The sequence below is a fragment of the Sus scrofa genome, chromosome 6 (genome assembly GCF_000003025.6).
Source record: "Sus scrofa isolate TJ Tabasco breed Duroc chromosome 6, Sscrofa11.1, whole genome shotgun sequence".
Taxonomy (NCBI): domain Eukaryota; kingdom Metazoa; phylum Chordata; class Mammalia; order Artiodactyla; family Suidae; genus Sus; species Sus scrofa.
The window spans coordinates 149,278,884-149,297,311 of record NC_010448.4 but is presented as its reverse complement, the minus strand read 5'-3'; the positions used below and the strand labels follow the sequence as shown (position 1 = coordinate 149,297,311).

At 38.2% G+C, this 18,428-nt stretch overlaps 1 long non-coding RNA gene across 2 annotated transcripts; it reads right to left on the bottom strand.

Moving 5' to 3' along the window:
- On the bottom strand, window positions 1,036-15,175 carry LOC110261216. Of its 2 annotated transcripts, XR_002345164.1 has the most exons (4): window positions 12,746-15,175; window positions 11,354-12,298; window positions 2,844-2,983; window positions 1,036-1,182 (listed from the first exon to the last, which is right to left on the bottom strand). It is a non-coding gene; the product is annotated as an uncharacterized LOC110261216 (long non-coding RNA). The 2 variants fall into 2 exon arrangements; XR_002345163.1 differs by having other exon boundaries at window positions 11,354-15,175.

Here is an 18,428-nt window from a genome sequence, read left to right as displayed (position 1 = left end):
CAAATCCAACAAGTATTCATAAGGACACAGGTTCGATCCCTGGCCTTGCTCAGTGGGTTAAGGATCTGGGGTTGCCCTGAGCTGTGGTGTGGGTTACAGATGCAGCTCGCATCCTATGTTGCTGTGGCTGTGGTGTAGGCCAGCAGCTACATCTCTGATTAGAGCTTCCATATGACACGGGTACAGCCCTAAAAAAGAAAAAAAAAAAAAAAAAAAAAAAGAAAGGAAAGGCAACTCTTAATTTAATCTGTCTCTGAGACCTGCTGCTATGGACTGAATTGTGTCCACTCACCCCAATGGAACCCCCAATGGAAACATATTTGGAAATAAGACTTTTACAAAAGTGATTAAGGTTAAGTAAGGTCATAATGGTAGATCCTTAATCTATAGGATTAGAGATTTTTTAAGAAGAGATGCCAGAGAGTTTGCTTTCTCCTCCACTGGAGGACACAGGGAGAAGATAGCACCTGCAGGCCAGGAAGAAAGTCCTCAACAGAAAGCAAAATGGTCACACCTTGCTCTTGGACTTCCCAGCCTCCAGAACTCTGAGAAAATAAATTTCTATTATTAAGCCATCTAGTCTGTGGTATTTTGCTAAGGCCACCTGAGCTAAGGCACCCGTTACATGCCATACTGATTAGAAATAGCCATCCCTATATTCAGAGTTCTCGAAGAATACCATTTTTTTTAATCATCCCTGCAGCATGTGGAAGTTCCTGGGCCAGGGATCAAACCTGAGCGACAGCAGTGACAATACTAAATCCTTAATTGCTAGGCCACCAGGGACTCCCTAAGAATGTCATCTTTAATCTTCACACTGACCTCCATTCCAAACCCCTATAAATTTTATATCCAAATGCTCCATAAATGAAATTACCATATCCCAACAGCAAATGACAATTCCAATAAACTACTCATTAGGTTTAATTTATAAACACTTTAGTTCTATCCTTCGGAATATTAATTATCAGTTTGAAAAGCTGATATCCTTTATACTTTCGTTATTGATATTTATTGAGCAAATTTCATGTTTGCTAATAAATTACTCGATGCAAAAGTCCCTAAGATACTACAGTAAATTTACTCACCAATTTGTCTTAACAATCAAGTCTGTCACAGCTGAAAGAATGGGAAATTCTCCTTTTGACAAAGTCTGAGAACAGCCGGGTCAGGCATGGTTTCCTGGTGGAGAAGAAAGTTCTGAATAAACACGTCTTACCTGGGAGAAATTGGTATATTCTACTCATACACTATAGTGGCAGCTGGTGGCTAAGGGCGTTGGAAATAAGGCTAGTCCAAATTGAAATATGCTACAAGTATAATATCTTACTAATAATTTTTGTGTTCTTTATATGTTAAAATAATATTTTGTATGTTTTAATAGGTTATTAAATTAATTTCACCCTTTTTAATTTCTTAAATGTGGCTACAAGTTAAGTTTAAATTTACATAATGGATGGCATTTTATTTATAATGGACAGTGCTGTTCCAATCCCTTGTTGTATGCAGAAGTCTAATTAGTTAAAGTATAAGGCAGAGATTAAATACAACCAACAGATATGTTTTATATGGTGCACACAACTAAAACAATTTTAATAATTGCCAATATTTGAACATTCACAGATTTCAAATCAAAGTGCAGGGTTCTGGCTTCTTTTGAAAAGTCAGAATAGTATTTATTTATTTACTTATTTACTTTTAAGTCAGAATATTTAATAACACTATACCTACATTTTCCATGGCAACCACTGGTTGAAATTGATTGACAGCTTCCCTCTAAACAAGGCATGAGCTTCCACAGTTCATCCTAGTCCCTAAATGTCCTGTTCTACCTTCTCTGCCTGGTATGTGTAGATATTTCAGTTTTGGTGTTTGGCTATAGAGGAAAGTTTAAACATGGAAAGGAGTGGAAGAGAAAGCACATACTTTGGGCTTGCACATATCTCAGTTTCAATTCCAATTTATCCACATAAATGGCCATATGGCTTTAGATAAATTGTTCAATGTCTCTGAAACTCCATCTCAATAAAATGTGAAGAATAATGATTATATTGTGGAATTTAGTAGCAATTAAATAAAGTAAAATATATTCAGGAGTTGCATCTCAAGAGTTGCTTAATGAATTATGTTATTACTTCTTTCCTTTGGCAACTGATATTTATTTGGGAAGTAGGGGTATTCATAATAGAGACCTACTTAGATCCTAAGTGGTTTTCCCAGTGCCAAGAATCCACAAAAGTGTGGATGCTCTCTCTCTGAGTGCAAAGATCTTGGGAAAGAGACCTTTCAACATTTTTCCCAGGGCCCACAAGATGATTAAAGCACTTTTATTAATTGAAGTTGAATCTTTATTTTGTCAGTTAGAATGAAGACTTCAGATGTTTGACAACTATACAAGCTTTTCAAGTCACACTGAACCCCAATATGGCAGCTGTTTATTTTGGCTGGTGTCATATTGCAGCTTTGTTTACATCCCAGCAGTTCATGTAAATTGAAGTCAAATTTTTCATACCTATGAATATCATGATTCAGTAAACCAAGAGTTAAGATAAGAGATGAAACAAAAAGCATGCAAAAAAATGATAAAGCAAAGACTGATGAAAAATGTCCTATATTACAAAAACTGGGACACAAACCAGAATGATTTGTTCTCCAGACTTGCTTCTCTTGCTATGAAATTTGTATCTCATTTGAGGGCCAGCTTGCTCAATAATAGCCACTGACTGGACTCAAATGCCTGCCCTTCCCAGTTTTTACGTCATGATTCATACACTCTCCCAGCTCTTTTTGACTGCCTACAATTACTTGTGACAAGTGATTCTTCTGTGTATTGTCTGCATTACCTTTTCAAATGTTTCCACGCTTCACAGTAAATTATCTAATGTAGACTGCACAGTCTCTCCAACAGTAAATCCAGGCATTGAGGGGCTCACCCAAAATTCTATGGTCCTCTGCAAGGTGGCCACCCAAAATAAGAATCCTCCTAGAACACACAAATAAATTCCATTTGGATGCCACAGTTAGATATAGCAATACAATAAATAGATAAACAAAAACTAGAAGAAAAATTTAAGTGAACAAACGTTATCTCAGATTAGGAAGGATTCTCCAGAGTAATAGAAGAGATCCCCAAGAAACAGGTCAAAACATTGGATGACAAATAAACTTAAATTTATACCTTTTTTAAAAGTGAAGTACAGTCGATTTACTATTTATTATAATGTTGTATCAGTTAAACTTAAATTTTAAAAAACTTAAATAATAATCTGGAGGAAAATAAAATCAATAACCTGGAAAAACTATCTATTACAAACATAAGAAAGAGCAATTACCTTTAATACGTAATGAGCCCATAGATATTGATTTTGAAAAAAACACTAAAGATCTAATAGAAAAATGGATAAAGGAGATGAACGATTTGTAGAGCCACGGCTAAGAAACGGCTTCTAAAGTATTTTAAATTAAAACCTTACCAGTAACCCAATAATTTTGACTAGAAATAACAATAAAAAATGTTTTTTTTTCCTATTCATCAAATGAATCAAGATTTATTTCAATGTTAATACTCACTTTGGGGCAGGATGTGGTAAAATAAACAAACTCGTACTTTTCTACATTAGTGCCCTTCTGAAAGCAAAAGCAAAGGCCAAAAGCCAAAAAAGTATTCCAACACATTTCAACTTTTCCGTAAGACTGAAATTTTTCAAAGTACAAAACTGAAGGGAATGGAATTCCCACTGTGGCACAGTGGGTTAAAGGATCTGCCTTTGCCATAGTTGCAGCATAGGTTGCAGCTGGGGCTTGGATTCAGTCCCTGGCCCAGGAATTTCCATATGCTGCAGGTGCGGCCATAAAAAAAAAAAAATTTTTTTTTTTTTGGTCTTTTTGCCATTTCTTGGGCCGCTCCCACGGCATATGGAGGTTCCCAGGCTAGGGGTTGAATCGGCGCTGTTGCTGCCGACCTATGCCAGAGCCACAGCAATGCAGGATCCGAGCCGCGACTGCCGCCTACACCACAGCTCACGGCAACGCCGGATCCTTAACCCACTGAGCAAGGGCAGGGACCGAACCCGAAACCTCATGGTTCCTAGTCGGATTCGTTAACCACTGTGCCACGACAGGAACTCTGCAATTTTTTTTTCTTGTAATGAGAACTTTAAGGATGTACTCCCTTAGCAACTTCAAGGATACAATATAATATTATTAACTACGGTCACACTGCTGTACACTATTGAATATGTGTATTTTTTAAAAGTTCTAACCATTCTTTTAAAGGGATCTAATCTTCCCTCAAAAGCAGTGGTTTTCAAAGTATGGTCTTTGGACCATCAGCATCAGAAGCTTCTGAAAACATGTTAGAAATTCTAATTCTCAAGCCCACCCAGATTTACTGATCTGGGGGTGGGGTCTGCAAATTGTGCTTTATCAAGCCCTCTCTGTGACTCTGATGCACACTAGCTGGAGAACCACTGCTCTAAGCTAAGAAAACATAATGGATTGAAGAATGTATAAAATAACTAAAAGAAAGCCAACAGATAATACTGAGTGTGGGAAATCCTATGTGGCCAGCTCTCCATTTCTTCAACAAATAAGTGACATGAGAGAAAAAAATAAAAGGAAAGGTAGGAAAAGTTAAGAGATTTAAAAGACAAAACAACCAAATCTATAAGTGGATCTTATTTGAATACTATTTCAATCACATCAATTGGAAAAGGATGTTTTGAAACAATTAGAAAAGTCAAAATGACAGTAAAGAATTGTTATTTGTTTTATTGTGTGTGAACATTATAATATGGTTATAATTTTTATTGAAGTATACTTGATGTATAATATTATGAAAGTTATACAGGTACAATATAGTGATTCACAATTTAAAGATTACACTTCATTTATAGTTTATTTATAGATATTGGCTATACTCATTGTGTTGTACAATATATCCTTTTGGCTTATTTCATACATAATAGTTTGTACCTCTTAATCCCCTATCCCTATACTGTCCCCACTTCCCTCTCCCCACTGATACCCATGAGTTTTTTATTATATTCACCAGTTTGTTGTATTTTTTAGATTTCACATATAAGTGATATCATACAGTATTTGTCTTTCTCTGGAGGACTTAGTTCACTTAGCATAAGACCATCCAAGTCCATTCATGCTGTCACGAATGGTTATGATTTTTAAACAGTCCTTTAAAATTCCTTATCCGGGCGTTCCCATCATGGTGCAGCAGAAACGAATCTGACTAGAAATCATGAGGTTGCAGGTTTGATCCCTGCCTCGCTCAGTGGATTAAAAGATCTGGCGTTGTCAAGAGCTGTGGTATAGGCTGCAGATGTGGCTTGGATCCTGCATTGCTGTGGCTGTGGTGTGGGGTGGCAGCTGTAGCTCCTATTCGACCCCTAGCCTGGGAACCTCCATATGCCATGGGTGTGGCCCTAAAAAGCAAAAAAATTAAATTATATTAAATAAAGTAAAATTCCTTATCTGTTGAGATTGCTAAAACTATTTTAAAAAACAGATGAAGCAGGAGTTCCCTGGTGGTGCAACAGGTTAAGGATCCAGTGTTGTCACTGCTGTGTCTCAGGTTTGATCCCTGGCCAGGGAACTTCTACATGCTGTGGATTTAGTCAAAAAAAAAAAAAAAAAAAATGTGGAGTTCCCGTCATGGCGCAGTGGTTAACGAATCCGACTTAAGAACCATGAGGTTGCGGGTTCCATCCCTGCCCTTGCTCAGTGGGTTAACAATCTGGTGTGGCCGTGAGCTGTGGTATAGTTTGCAGATCGCTCGGATCCTGCTTTGCTGTGGCTCTGGCATAGGCTGGTGGCTACAGCTCCGATTCGGACCCCTAGCCTGGGAACCTCATATGCTGCGGGAGCAGCCCAAGAAATGGCAAAAAGACAAAAAAAAAAAAAAAGTGTGTGTATATGTCTGTGTGTGTGTGCATGTGAAGCAAATATATATATGAAGCAAATATGGCAAAATGTTAACAACTATAAAACCTATGTGATTAAAAATAAGAGTTTGTTATACTCTTTCTATTTTTCTGTTCTATTGAAAGCAAACAAAAACATCATACCTTTTCACCAATGGTTTCCATTTTAGAAATTTGCCTTTAGGAAATAGTCTCAGAAAAGATTTATTTATATAGATCTTCATTACAGCATTACATATTCTAAAAACTGTTAGAAACAATCCAAAGGTCCAAAAAATAAGAAAAAGGTGTAACAAATTATGAGACTTTTATGTAATAGAATATCACGTAGCTATTAGAAATGTCACATTTTTATAAAGCAAGATACAAAACACATATAGTGTAAGTCTTTTTGTGAAGAATATATACCTAGAAAAAAGACTAGACGGAACTAGAGGTATCCCCCACTTTTCCAGAATCTGCTTTACTCCACTTTGCTCTCACAAAAGACCTGCATTAGTACCTGTATTTGTTGACCAAAAGAAATCCAAAGAGGATTTTCGCTTTTAAGGAAAAAGGCAAAAAGTGAAAATAGAGTTCAGCATGTGTGTTGCAGGAACTGTCATAGAGGCAGCACACACACCAGACAGAAAGAGTGGCACCACCAAGCTTCCTCGCCTGGGGAACCACACTCAACATCTCAGCATCAAGCCACCATAGCTTTGAGCTCTGCCTACGAGCACCTATGCTTTATCTCAATTTATTCTTGTATCAGTTTGCAAAATCATCCTATGATAATTGCTTGTTCACTTTACGCCACTCAGTTTACAAAAGGCACCATGGAATGCTCCATTTTGGGACAGTGGGGGTGGGGTGGGGATGGGGAGGAGACATGAATATCAAAATCTTGAGTGATTGTTCTGAATATTGAAGCAATGGATCACATGGACTTTCTTCTTTGCAACTTACCATGTTTTTGAATTATCTATAATGCATGGGAACCCATTCATCATATGAAAATATTCTTAATAAAAGCCAAAATATTTTTGTCCTAATGGTTACAAAAACAAAGAACTATACAATGAAATGAATACTTAAAAAAAAAAAAAGCCTAAGAATCATCTCAGGAATGAGCTATTAATTGATTAGAGAGAAAGATGAGTTATACCTATTCAGGGGAGCAAATCTGTACTACATATTTTTAGATTGTTATGTTTGCCCACAAACATATTCACTATACAATATTCAATAAATATTTATTGTGTCTACTATTTATCAAATATTACTAAAAAAGGCAAAAATCCCTGTCTTTATGAATCTTACATTTTAATGGAGGGAAACAGAGAACGAAGAAAAAAAATTTAATGTTTATGGCATGTCAAATTAATAACATGGACAAAAATAAGGCGGGGAAGGAAAAGAGCGAGTGTTGGATTGTTGGAGGAAGGGGTAGTTACTCAACTTCACATAGTATGATTAGCAAAAGCCTAACTGAGAAGATAACATTTAAGAAAGCCCTCAAGAGGCAAGGGAGTGAACCATATGGTATCTGGAAAAAGAAGATTTCAGGTGGAGGAAACAACAAGTGCAAATGAACTAGGGCAGAAGCATGCCTGGGGCGCATAACCTGTTTCCCTAACTTGACTGCAATTTCTTTGAAAGAATCAAGGAATCATTTATCTGCTTCTTTTGCCACAACCCTGATCATAATGCCTAGAATAGGACTCAGGAAACAGTTATTAGAGACAATGATGCAAGGACTGAAAATTATTAGAATCCATAATCTTTTCCTTAAAAAACACCTTTTATCATTCTGTCTTTCATTTCTTTTTTTTTTTTTTTTTTTTGGCTTTTGGCTTTTTAGGGCCACACCGGTGGCATATGAAGGTTCCCAGGCTAAGGGTCTAATCAGAGCTGTTGCTGCTGGCCTACACCACAGCCACAGCAACACCAGTTCTGAGCCGCATCTGCGACCTATTCCACAGCTCGTGGCAACGCCGGATCCTTAACCCACTGAGCAAGGCCAGGGATCGAACCCACAACCTCATGGTTCCTAGCTGGATTCATTTCCACTGCGCCATGACATGAACTCCCTGTCTCTCGTTTCTTTACAAAGAAGAACTTTTTAGCATAAGATCTGTTGAAAGTTGGGTATGTTTCAGGAGGTAGAAATATTTCCTTCTCCAGGGGTATTCAGAAAGACTAAAACATCAGCAAGCAGAAGTGCTCTAAAGGAATATCAGAAGGGTTACTGGGAGTTCCCGTCGTGGCTCAGTGGTAATCGACCTGACTAGTATCCATGAGGATGTGGGTTCAACCTCTGGCCTTGCTCAGTGGGTTAAGGATCCAGCTTTGCCATGAGCTGTGGTGTAGGTTGCAGACACGGCTCAGATCTTGTGTTGCTGTGGCTTCGGCGTAGGCTGGCAGCTGCAGCTCTGATTCAACCACTAGCCTGGGAACTTCCATATGCCGCAGGTATCACTCTAAGAAGCAAAAAAAAAAAAAAAAAAAAGATACTGGACCAGATGGCCCATTATATTCCCTTCCATCATTCAACATTCAACAAATATTATCGAGTAATGAATAAAATCCAAATCTTTTCTGAATTAATCTTGTCAGCATCCTACTAGCTGCCTAGTGGATTGGCAAATAGTCTATGCTGGTTAAAAAACAAGAAAAACCCCTTTTAAAAAAGTGAACCATTTATAAAGTCATAATGGTTATTCACTAGAGCATGTGTTCCTCAACTTAAGAGAATGTCTTATTCATATTTGAATCTCCAGGCCTGGCATATAGGTTATCACTAAGTGTTGACTTAAATACATGATTTTGAATAAACTCCACCTTTTCTGGTATTTCTTCAGCCCCTAGCCTGGCATTTAGTACTTACTCTATTATTTTGCTGATGGAAAGCTGAGTAAGGTATAATCACAAATGACAATCTTGAATTGAAAATGTATCTAATTTCTTTCTTTTTTTTTTTTTTTACATTAAACATCAGCCTAAGGCAACAGCATTGATTTCAAGTTGAATATTGCTTGTGGTGAAATTGCCAAAAGGAAGAGCTATCCTTATTTGCTCATAAAATTCCACTTATTTTTTAAAATCTATTTGTTCCCAATAAGGGTTCCTATTGGTTAAACTAGAGAGCTTTTAAGTAACAACGATGACCAAAAAACAAAACAAAAACAATACCTGCAAGATGGCTATTAAAAAAGCACAAGGTTAATCAAAGATTAAAGATTAATGTTCACCACAGAAGTATTTATTAGATAAAACTAAGTCACAGTAGAGACCCCCCCACCTCAAACTCAAAGGATTTTAAAGAAAGTTCATCTTTCACTCAACGCCCAGGAAAGAGCTCAGCTCACAGGTAGCTTGCTATACACAGTCTTTCAAGGATCCAGGCTGGTAACAGCTCTGCCATCTTCAACACACAGCTGTCAAGGTTGCCTTGGGCATCATCACTCCAGTCAGCCAGAAGGATGAAAAGTCATGAGGGGCAGGAGTGGAAGGTTTGATGGGTTGTAAGTGCTAGAAAGTAGCACTTACAACCTTCTCTCAAATTCCATATCACATATTACATCTAACTGTAAAAGAAACCAGAAAATACAGTCAAGTTCTGGATCCAGGAAGAAGAGAATGAGATTGATGGTGATCTCTGCCATAATGGAATCGTAGGTGTAAAGTTAGGTTGTTTGAGCTTTTTCTTCTTTCCTGAGTTTGTATTGCTATTAACTTCCCACAGAACGGATTTTGCTGTGTCCCCATAGGTTTTGGGTTTTGTGTCTTCACTGTCATTTGTCTCTAAGTATCTTTTGATTTCCTCTTTGATTTCTTCAATGATCTATTGGTTGTTCGGGAGCATATTATTTAGCTTCCTGGAGTTCATGTTTTTTGTTGCTGTTTTTTTCCTTGTAGTTGATTTCTAGTCTCATTGCATCGTGGACAGAGAAAATGCATGGGATAATTTCAACTTTTAAAAATTTACCAAGGCTTGATCTGTGGCCCAAGATGTGTTCTATCCTGGAGAATGTTCCACATGCACTTGAGAAGAAAGTACATTCTGCTGCTTCAGGGTGGAAAGTTCTATAACTATCAGTTAAATCTAATGTCATTTAAGGCCTGTGTTTACTTGTTGATTCTCTGGATGATCTGTTCCTTGATATAAACAAAACTCCAATTCTCTAAGAATGCTCTTCCCCTGACCCCCACCTCCCAGAATATTAGCTGGTGTTTATAGCCTCTGGTTAAATCTGACTTCTGAAAAGGACCTTCACAGGACATGCTCTATCATAGCCCACAATATGTAAACAGATTATATTCCAAAAGTTGACTTATGAGTTTTCTAAAATAGATTTTCAGATAGAACCCACTACTTATTACGTATCCTATGTAGGAAAACACTATAAAAACTGGCAAGTTTTTGGATGCAGTATAGGCGGTTCCCCCTCTCCTCTTGGGGAAAAAGAAAAGGTCAGCCAGACAAAGCACCTTTTTACTCAAGTCCTCCTCTCCTTGTTGCTCTCCTCTCCATTGGTGCCTGTCACTTTCATATGACCCCAAAAATCCCACCCAAGCTTAACCCAGTGCCCATGCCCCAGTCATTACTGTCATCAAAGCTGCTATTCTGACCTGGATGTTAAAGCAATGGATTTATAGAAAGTATTTTCACAGATAGACTTATAATAATGGTTAACATTTCTTGAATATTTACCATGTACCAGAATGATGTTCTCTGACCTTCATTTTATTCATTTATTGAACGAAGATAATAATAACAACAATCTCATGAAGTTATTGTAAGGGTGAAGTGAGATGATGGCTACAGAGTGCCTTGGACCTTACCTGACCTTAGTAAATTTACTCAATAAATGTTAGCTATTATTTTCCTAATTGGTTTATCATTACCCAGGGATTGGGTAAAAGTGTGAAGAGCTCATTATCACTCATTGCTGTTCCCCTCTCCCCTAGCAAATCCCCATTCCTCCAACCAATAAAGGAAACAACAGTCACTTTCTTCAATGTTGACAATGTTTCTCAATGATAATGAGCCTGAAGTGCTTGTTAAAAATTTAAAAAATCCCCATTCAGTGAGTCTGAAGTAAGCACTGCTGCCTCATTGAACAACACCAGGGGGCACCATTCACATTGTGTTGCATATAAATGGTGCTTCCTGGAGTTTTGCAAATTTGGGACCTGAAGTTAAAGCCCAGGAAATTGTATTTTTAGCTAAAACCCAGGCGATTATGGACAGTCCTCCAGAATATTTGAGTGTGGGGACCTGAGAAAGAACTTATCCCACAGGTTAGTTCAGGGTCTAGAAGTGGCTGTATCAACAGAAGAACATTTTTAAAAGCCACCTACTACTACCTGACCACGGCTTTGTTATTGAGAACTCTTCTCAGCAGCCTAAGTCAGTGGAATGAGACTTTTACCTGTAATTTCCTTCTGAAGACTTCTCAGGCTTTATCTACAGACATGATCTCATTAATCCTCAGGACAGATCTGTGAGACAGGTGGCAGACACTGGACTTTTCATTACAGGTAGCTTGAGGCATGAGCAGGGATCCTGGCCCCCGAAGACCAGTGTCAGTACCCTGGATGGGTCTTCCCAGTCTCCCCAGTCTTCATCTATAAGACATCAAGCTTCTACCTTTTGCTGGGGAAATCTTCCGCAGTTCCCCTATAAGAAAGGTGGTTAAGTAGGCAAAATTTCATTCATCTGCCCATTCTATTCATTCACAAATATTTACTAGCTACTACCTAACAGGCCCCATACTTTTTAGAAGTAGGCGGGTGTTGAATTATAAATACACAGGTAAGTAACCACATACTGTGCAAACCACTGGGGGACCATAACGGGGAAAGGAAATACATATTAATTGAACACTGATTACTAAATGCAAGGTATTGTGCTGAAATCTTGCCTTGGATTAACTCCTTGATTCTTGCAATAATTTCGGGAAGTAAGGTGAGAACATGATTTTTAGAATGTCTACAAGAACTGGTCACATATCTGGAGTTAGTACTTATTTCAGCCAGGCTTTGATCTGAGATTTATCTGATTCCAAATGCGTGCTTTTTCCATGGTCCCTCCCTTAAGGAGTATACAATCCAATAATAAAGATCAGTATACAGATGACTTTTATATAGTAATAATCATGGTAAAAATTACCATTTATTGAGCACTAAACCAAGCACTTTATATAGACTCTTTCATGTAATCTTCACATCAACTCTCTGAAATAGATGCTATTAATTAGCCCCAGATATGGATGAAAAAAACCCAAGGTTTTGCAAGGTTAAATAACTGCCCACAGGGGAGAAACCTTGAAGAACCATTGCTGTCACAGGAGGGAGTTGGCTCGTTCCACAAGGTCCTAAGAAGTAAATATAAAACCAAAGATAAGAAGCTTCAGAGAGGTAGATCTGGGTTCAAAATGAAGGTGTGACTGACAGAGCACTCCAAATGTCTCTGGAGGGAGTGAATTCCCTTTCTCAAAAGTTTAAACAGCTAATTGCTACTTCAAAGGGACATTATAAAGTGGATATTATTATGTCAAGAATGTTCCCCTGCTCTCTGCTCCACCACACCCCCCTCCCACTTCAACTTCCACACATTCTTCAGATTTCAACCTAAATATCATTTCCTCAGAGATGTCCTTCCAGATCCTACACATCCAGAGCCTCCCTTATACATCATCTTAGCTCCCTGTATGTCACAGCACTTATAATTATAATTAAATAACTAATTATGTACTAATTATAGAAAGTAAGCTCTAATAGAGCAGAGACTACACGAGTCTGGTGTCAGGACGTTTACTTACCTGGTGCCGACCAGTGTCTCCAACATGTTAGATGCTCGACAAATATTTTTTGAATAAAGAATGAATGATTGTTGATGGGTGATTGGCCCAGGGGTGTCTTTTCAGAACTGACTCCGCTGAAGATGACATAAAGGTGCACTGACTTAAGCATTTCGGAGCTACTCATGCTCGTGTGGGCTTTCATGCACCTGTTGAAACATCCAGCTTATTGTACTCATTCACTTTTTCCTTTGTTTGCAGCTCAGTATCGAAGCCTCATCCACACTGGTCCATCCTTACACTGGAAACTGAACAGCAAAGACTAGCATTCATTTCCAATACCTTTGGCTTCTCTGCACCAATTCATTTCATGTTCGTCCATGGGCTTTGGCTTGCCTATCTCCCTTGTCCATCTGTTTGGACAGCAATGTGCCTGCTTGTGGGTGGCTAGATCCTTGGCATGGGATAGGATCTCCAAACAATGCAAGAGGTTTACATGGGCAAGCTGCACTGCATAATCAAAGACATCTGTCTTATGGGGAGGGTCTTCTCTCTGAAAGTCGGTGTGACACATGCCTCCTTTACACTTGATTATACCTGTAGAAATGTGGATGAACAAACCCAAAGAAGATCAAAATTTCAAAAGGAAAGTGAAAAATCGTCACAAAACATTTATTTGACAAATGTAACTGACAGTCTATTCTGGGTTAGGCAGCGGTGGGTAACTGCTAGGGATTTGTGACCTGTGAAACCGAGGAAGAGCAATGTGTAAAGTGGGCATATATAAAAAGTGTGGGTGCACAGAGGAGGGATGAGAATGTTTGACAGGGCCAAAGAGTCCCTGGGAAAATTCAAAACATGTAGCCAGCAAACAGTGCCAGGGCTTTTCTGCACATTGTGTTATATTAGGCAACAGAGGAGAAAAATGAACCACAACAGAGAGCGAACAGCTAAACCCAGAACCCAAGGGGCAGCCATGCCAATCAGTGGCAAGCAGGCAAATGGGCAGGAATTAGTGAGGGCTGTGCCAGGGAGATGCAGCCTCTTATATTTAAGATAAAAATAAACATTTTTATTCTAGTTACTTACGATAAAAGAAATGTGGCAACATGGGACCTGAGGAAAGGTATACTTCCTTCCAAGAATAGTGTCGATACATACAAACATTCCCAGGTGAGTGTACACACACACACACCAACACACACGCACACACAGAGTCATGGCAAAGCAACATTGTCTGCTATGGGGCAATGTTGCATAGAATTCTAAGAAGAGAATGAGCCAGCTATTATGGCATGTATAATTTTGGCAAAAGTATTTGTTATTTCAATGGTTTTTTTGAATGAGCCAGGGAACTCTGGAATGTGAATCTTCTGTATAAAAACTGACTGTTCTTTTTAAATGACTAGGACAGCAGGGCCCTATGAATTCCAAAAATGATTTAACCTTCCTAAATGGGAGAAGTGGGCATAATAAGGAGGTAAATGAAAATGGAAATGAAGAAAGTGATAAGTAAAAGTCATAAAGGAAAAGAAAAGAAAGAATTTTATAATGAAGACTAGAAAAACTGAAGCTGGAATAAAGAAAAAATAAAGTCCTTACCCTCCTGAGGCTTTTATTTTTCAACGGAAAACAGACAACAATCATAACAAACCAGCAAATTAGCAAATGTGTTCTGTCATTTTCAGAGAGTGATAAAATAGGGGTATGGAGAAGTAATCTTAGGCAGATAGTCAGGGAATCCCTATCTGTAGAGGCTGCTTGAGCTGAGACCTGAATGATGAGGAGACAGCCACGCAACCATCTAGGGAAAGATCAGAACAGGCAGAGAGAAGGGAAGGTGTAAAGTCCTTAAGGCAGGAAGAAGTGTCTTGTCTTCAGAGAGCAGCAAAGCCAAAGAAGTTGGAACGCAGGGAACGAGGGGGTATGTGGTAAAAGGTAAGGACAGAGAGAAGTAGGCAGGGGCCAGATCAGAAAGGGCTTGGCAGGCCATAGTGAGAAAGCTTGGATTTTGTTACAAGTATAGAGGGGAAGCTGGCAGAGGACTTGTAGTAAGGGAGTCATGTGACATGATACGCATTTTTGAAAGATCATGCTGTCCATTATGTGAAAAGTAAACTGGGGGGGGGGGGACAAGAGTAGAAACAAGAGAGATCTGTGAAGAAGTGCACTGCAACCACACAGGGAAAAGATGCTGGAATGTGGTCAGAAGTAAAACATATTTTTGAACAAATATATATATTTTTCAACTAATACAATTTGTAATTAAAATCCCTCAATGATAGAATATGGATATAAAAAATAAATTTCCTTCCCAAAGGAAAGTTCATAAGTAGTCTCCCTCATAGATCTGTACAGAATATGACAAACCTATCTTGTTTACAAAGATAAACAACCTATGTATCAAAATGATCCTAATATTACTCATCCAAGGTCTAGGCTCTTCTTCGACATTTTTTCTTATTGAAGTATACTTGATTTACAATATTGTGTTAGTTTCAGGTGTACAACAAAGCAATGCAGTTTTTATATATATATTCTTTATATATATATATATACATTCTTTCTTAGATTTTTTCCTATTATATGTTATTACAAATATTGAATATAGCTCCTTGTGCTATACAGTGGCCCTTGTTTATCTGTCTTACACATATAGTTGTGTGTGTCTATTCATCACAAATTCCTGTTTTATTCCTCCCCCCTTCCCCTTTGGTAACCACAAGTTTGTTTTCTACGTCTATGAGTCTGTTTCTGTTTTGTGAATAAGTTTGTTTGTGTCATTTTTTCAGATTTCATGTACAAACACTATCAAATGATATTTGTCTTTCTCTGTCTTACTTCACTTAGTAATATAATCTCTAGGACCATCTATGTTGCTGCAAATGGCATTATTTCATTCTTTCTTATGGCTGAGTAACATTCCATTGTGTATATCTACCACATCTTCTTTTGAAGAAATATATTTTGTATCTGTAACCATCATGCCAAATTTTTCACTATTAACACATTATAATATAGTCTTTAATATACTTTTACTTTTGTCTTATCTCCTTAGATTGTGGTAATTGTAACTAATTTATAGAATTTTACATAGAATTATTAATTCCATTAGTAAATATTAAGAGTACTTATTATATTCCAGGTACTATAGTAGTTTTTAAATATTTGTTTTATTTCATGGTTGTTTTTCTTTTGCCACATTTATTTTTACACACACATGATTTGCTTTGCTTATTTTCTGTATCTAGAATCTTCCTTTTGAGTAGCTTTCTCTCCCATTTTTGTATGAGTTCTCTTGGCTATTTTCATTCTTTTTTTCAAACATTCCTTATTTTATGCAGTAGTTCTTAGGTATGCTAGAATTACAAAGTACTTTTTCACAAAATACGTAATTTAATACAATCTGGTAAAGTAGCTCGTGCAGACATTATTAATGCCTTTTTACTGATGAACCAAGTGAGGCTCAGAGAGGTTAGATGATTTGCTCAAGATCAAAGAGCTGGGGAGAGGGAAACTAAGAGAAGAGTCAAGGTTCCAGATTCCCAAATCAATGTCTTTCTACCACAATACCACGTATCCTGTCTTCCCCTGAACCTACCTGCATTCTCCCCTAGATGGCAGGTGCTTATGCAAAGCAGATGACCAATAACACTGTGAAGGTGAGGACAACAATGTCCTCTCTCCGCACTCAATGTATCTATTTGTGTATTTCACATAGTTCTCACTATGCCAAAATGTACATTAGACTCATCCTATGTAGATTTTACCAAAAACAAAGTTAGTCATAAGAGTCTCAGTCTCAATTTTTTGCAAGTAGTCAGGTTTAGTTATGATTCAATTCAAGAAATATTTTTTGAGTACCTACTATATACCATAAATATTTCCTGGAAGAATGAATAATCCTACATCGTATTACGTGAATGTAAGCCACTATCACAATTTACTTGGAGAAATGAGAGAAAAAATACAGGTACAAGATCATAAAATAATACACAATAAGTGAAGCAATCTGGCATAGTGATGAAAAATACAATTGCATTGATCTTTTCATGGTTCTGAGGATGGAGGGGTTAACACAACAGGATGGTTCATGCTCTCATGAAATTTCTCCTCTAGCCTCCTCTCATAACTGTTATTCTTGCCTTCACAGCCTTGGAAACTTCCTAAGGCTCTTTATAAATAATCATTGCTGACACTGGATGCTTCCTGAAATTAATTTATTTAATCCACTCAACATCCCTATGAAGTGGTTAGCATCATTATCAACTCTGTTTTCCAGATTAGAAAACTAGAAAGACCACACAGTTAGTAAGTGGCAGAGCTAGCATTGCATTCAAGCAGTCTGGCTTCAGAATTCACAAGCTCAGCCCCTGTGCAGGGAGAGATCCGGGTTTTGTGGGGCATGAAGTTTATACAATGCTGGGGACTCTCTTTGGGGGGAAAAAAGAATATGAAATTAAGTACAGGGCCTTGGAAGGGGTCCATGCACGACTAGTACTTTATTAGCTTCACAATAAATCTGCCTTTAGCTTCAAGGTAAACCCACATCTTCCACTATGCGATACCTTAAGCATGAGCTCTGTTATAAAAACGATGGCTGTACCGATCCAAATACCTGGAAAGTGGTTAAATGAAAGGAACCAGAAAATAAATCACCCACCATTTCCAACTGTAAGGCTATAGATGAGATTTTCTGGTGCTTCATGTCAAGTCAGTGAGCATTCCTAAAGCACTTACCATGTGGCAAGCATTGTGCTAACCTGCAGGGTGTACAAAAATGAATTTAAAAGTGCATCTAGAAATTCCCATTGTGGCACAGCAGAAACGAATCTGACTAGTAATTCATTTACCCAAGAGGATGTGGGTTTGATCCCTGGCCTTGCTCAATGGGTCAGGAATCTGGCATTGCGGTGAGCTGTAGTGTAGGTCACAGAAGCAGCTCGGATCCCATGTTGCTCTGGCTGTGGCATAGTCTGGCAGCTGCAGCTCTGATTAGACCCCTAGCCTGGAAACTTCCATATGCCTTGGGTGCGGCCCTAAAAAAAAAAAATTATACAAGTGCAGATAGACGTTCCTGGTGTGGCTCAGAGAGTTAAGAACCCAACATAGTGTCCATGAGGATATTGGTTCCATCTTCGGCCTCACTCAGTGAGTTAAGGATCTGGTATTGCAGATGTGGCTCAGATCTGGCATTGCTGTGGCTGTGGCTTAGGCCCCAGCTGTACCTCTGATTTGACCCCTGGCCCGAGAACTTCCATTATGACACAGGTGCAGCCCTAAAAAGAGTTTTTAATTTTTTTTAATTTAAAAATAAAAGTGCAGATATATGATAGAGAAATACAAAGACAGCTAGATCTGCTCTCAAGAACTCAGTTTATATGTCCAGCACTGTATAAATGCAAAAGGAGACAAGTTTGACAGGAGTACCTGCCCTTGAAAATTTTAAATGATAATAAATGCTAAATGCTTACAATTTAAGCAACTGGCATTGCTGCGGGTGGATTACAACTGATGATGTAGGTACGAGTATTACCATCATTTCTATTTTACAGGTGAAGTATCCGACCAGGGAGTGGCAAAGCTTAGTTCTGGATTTTGAAGTACTAATTCTTCCCTTTTTTTTTTTTTTTGTCTTTTCTAGGGTCGTACCTGCAGCATATGGAGGTTCCCAGGCTAGGAGTCTAATGGGAGCTATAGCCAC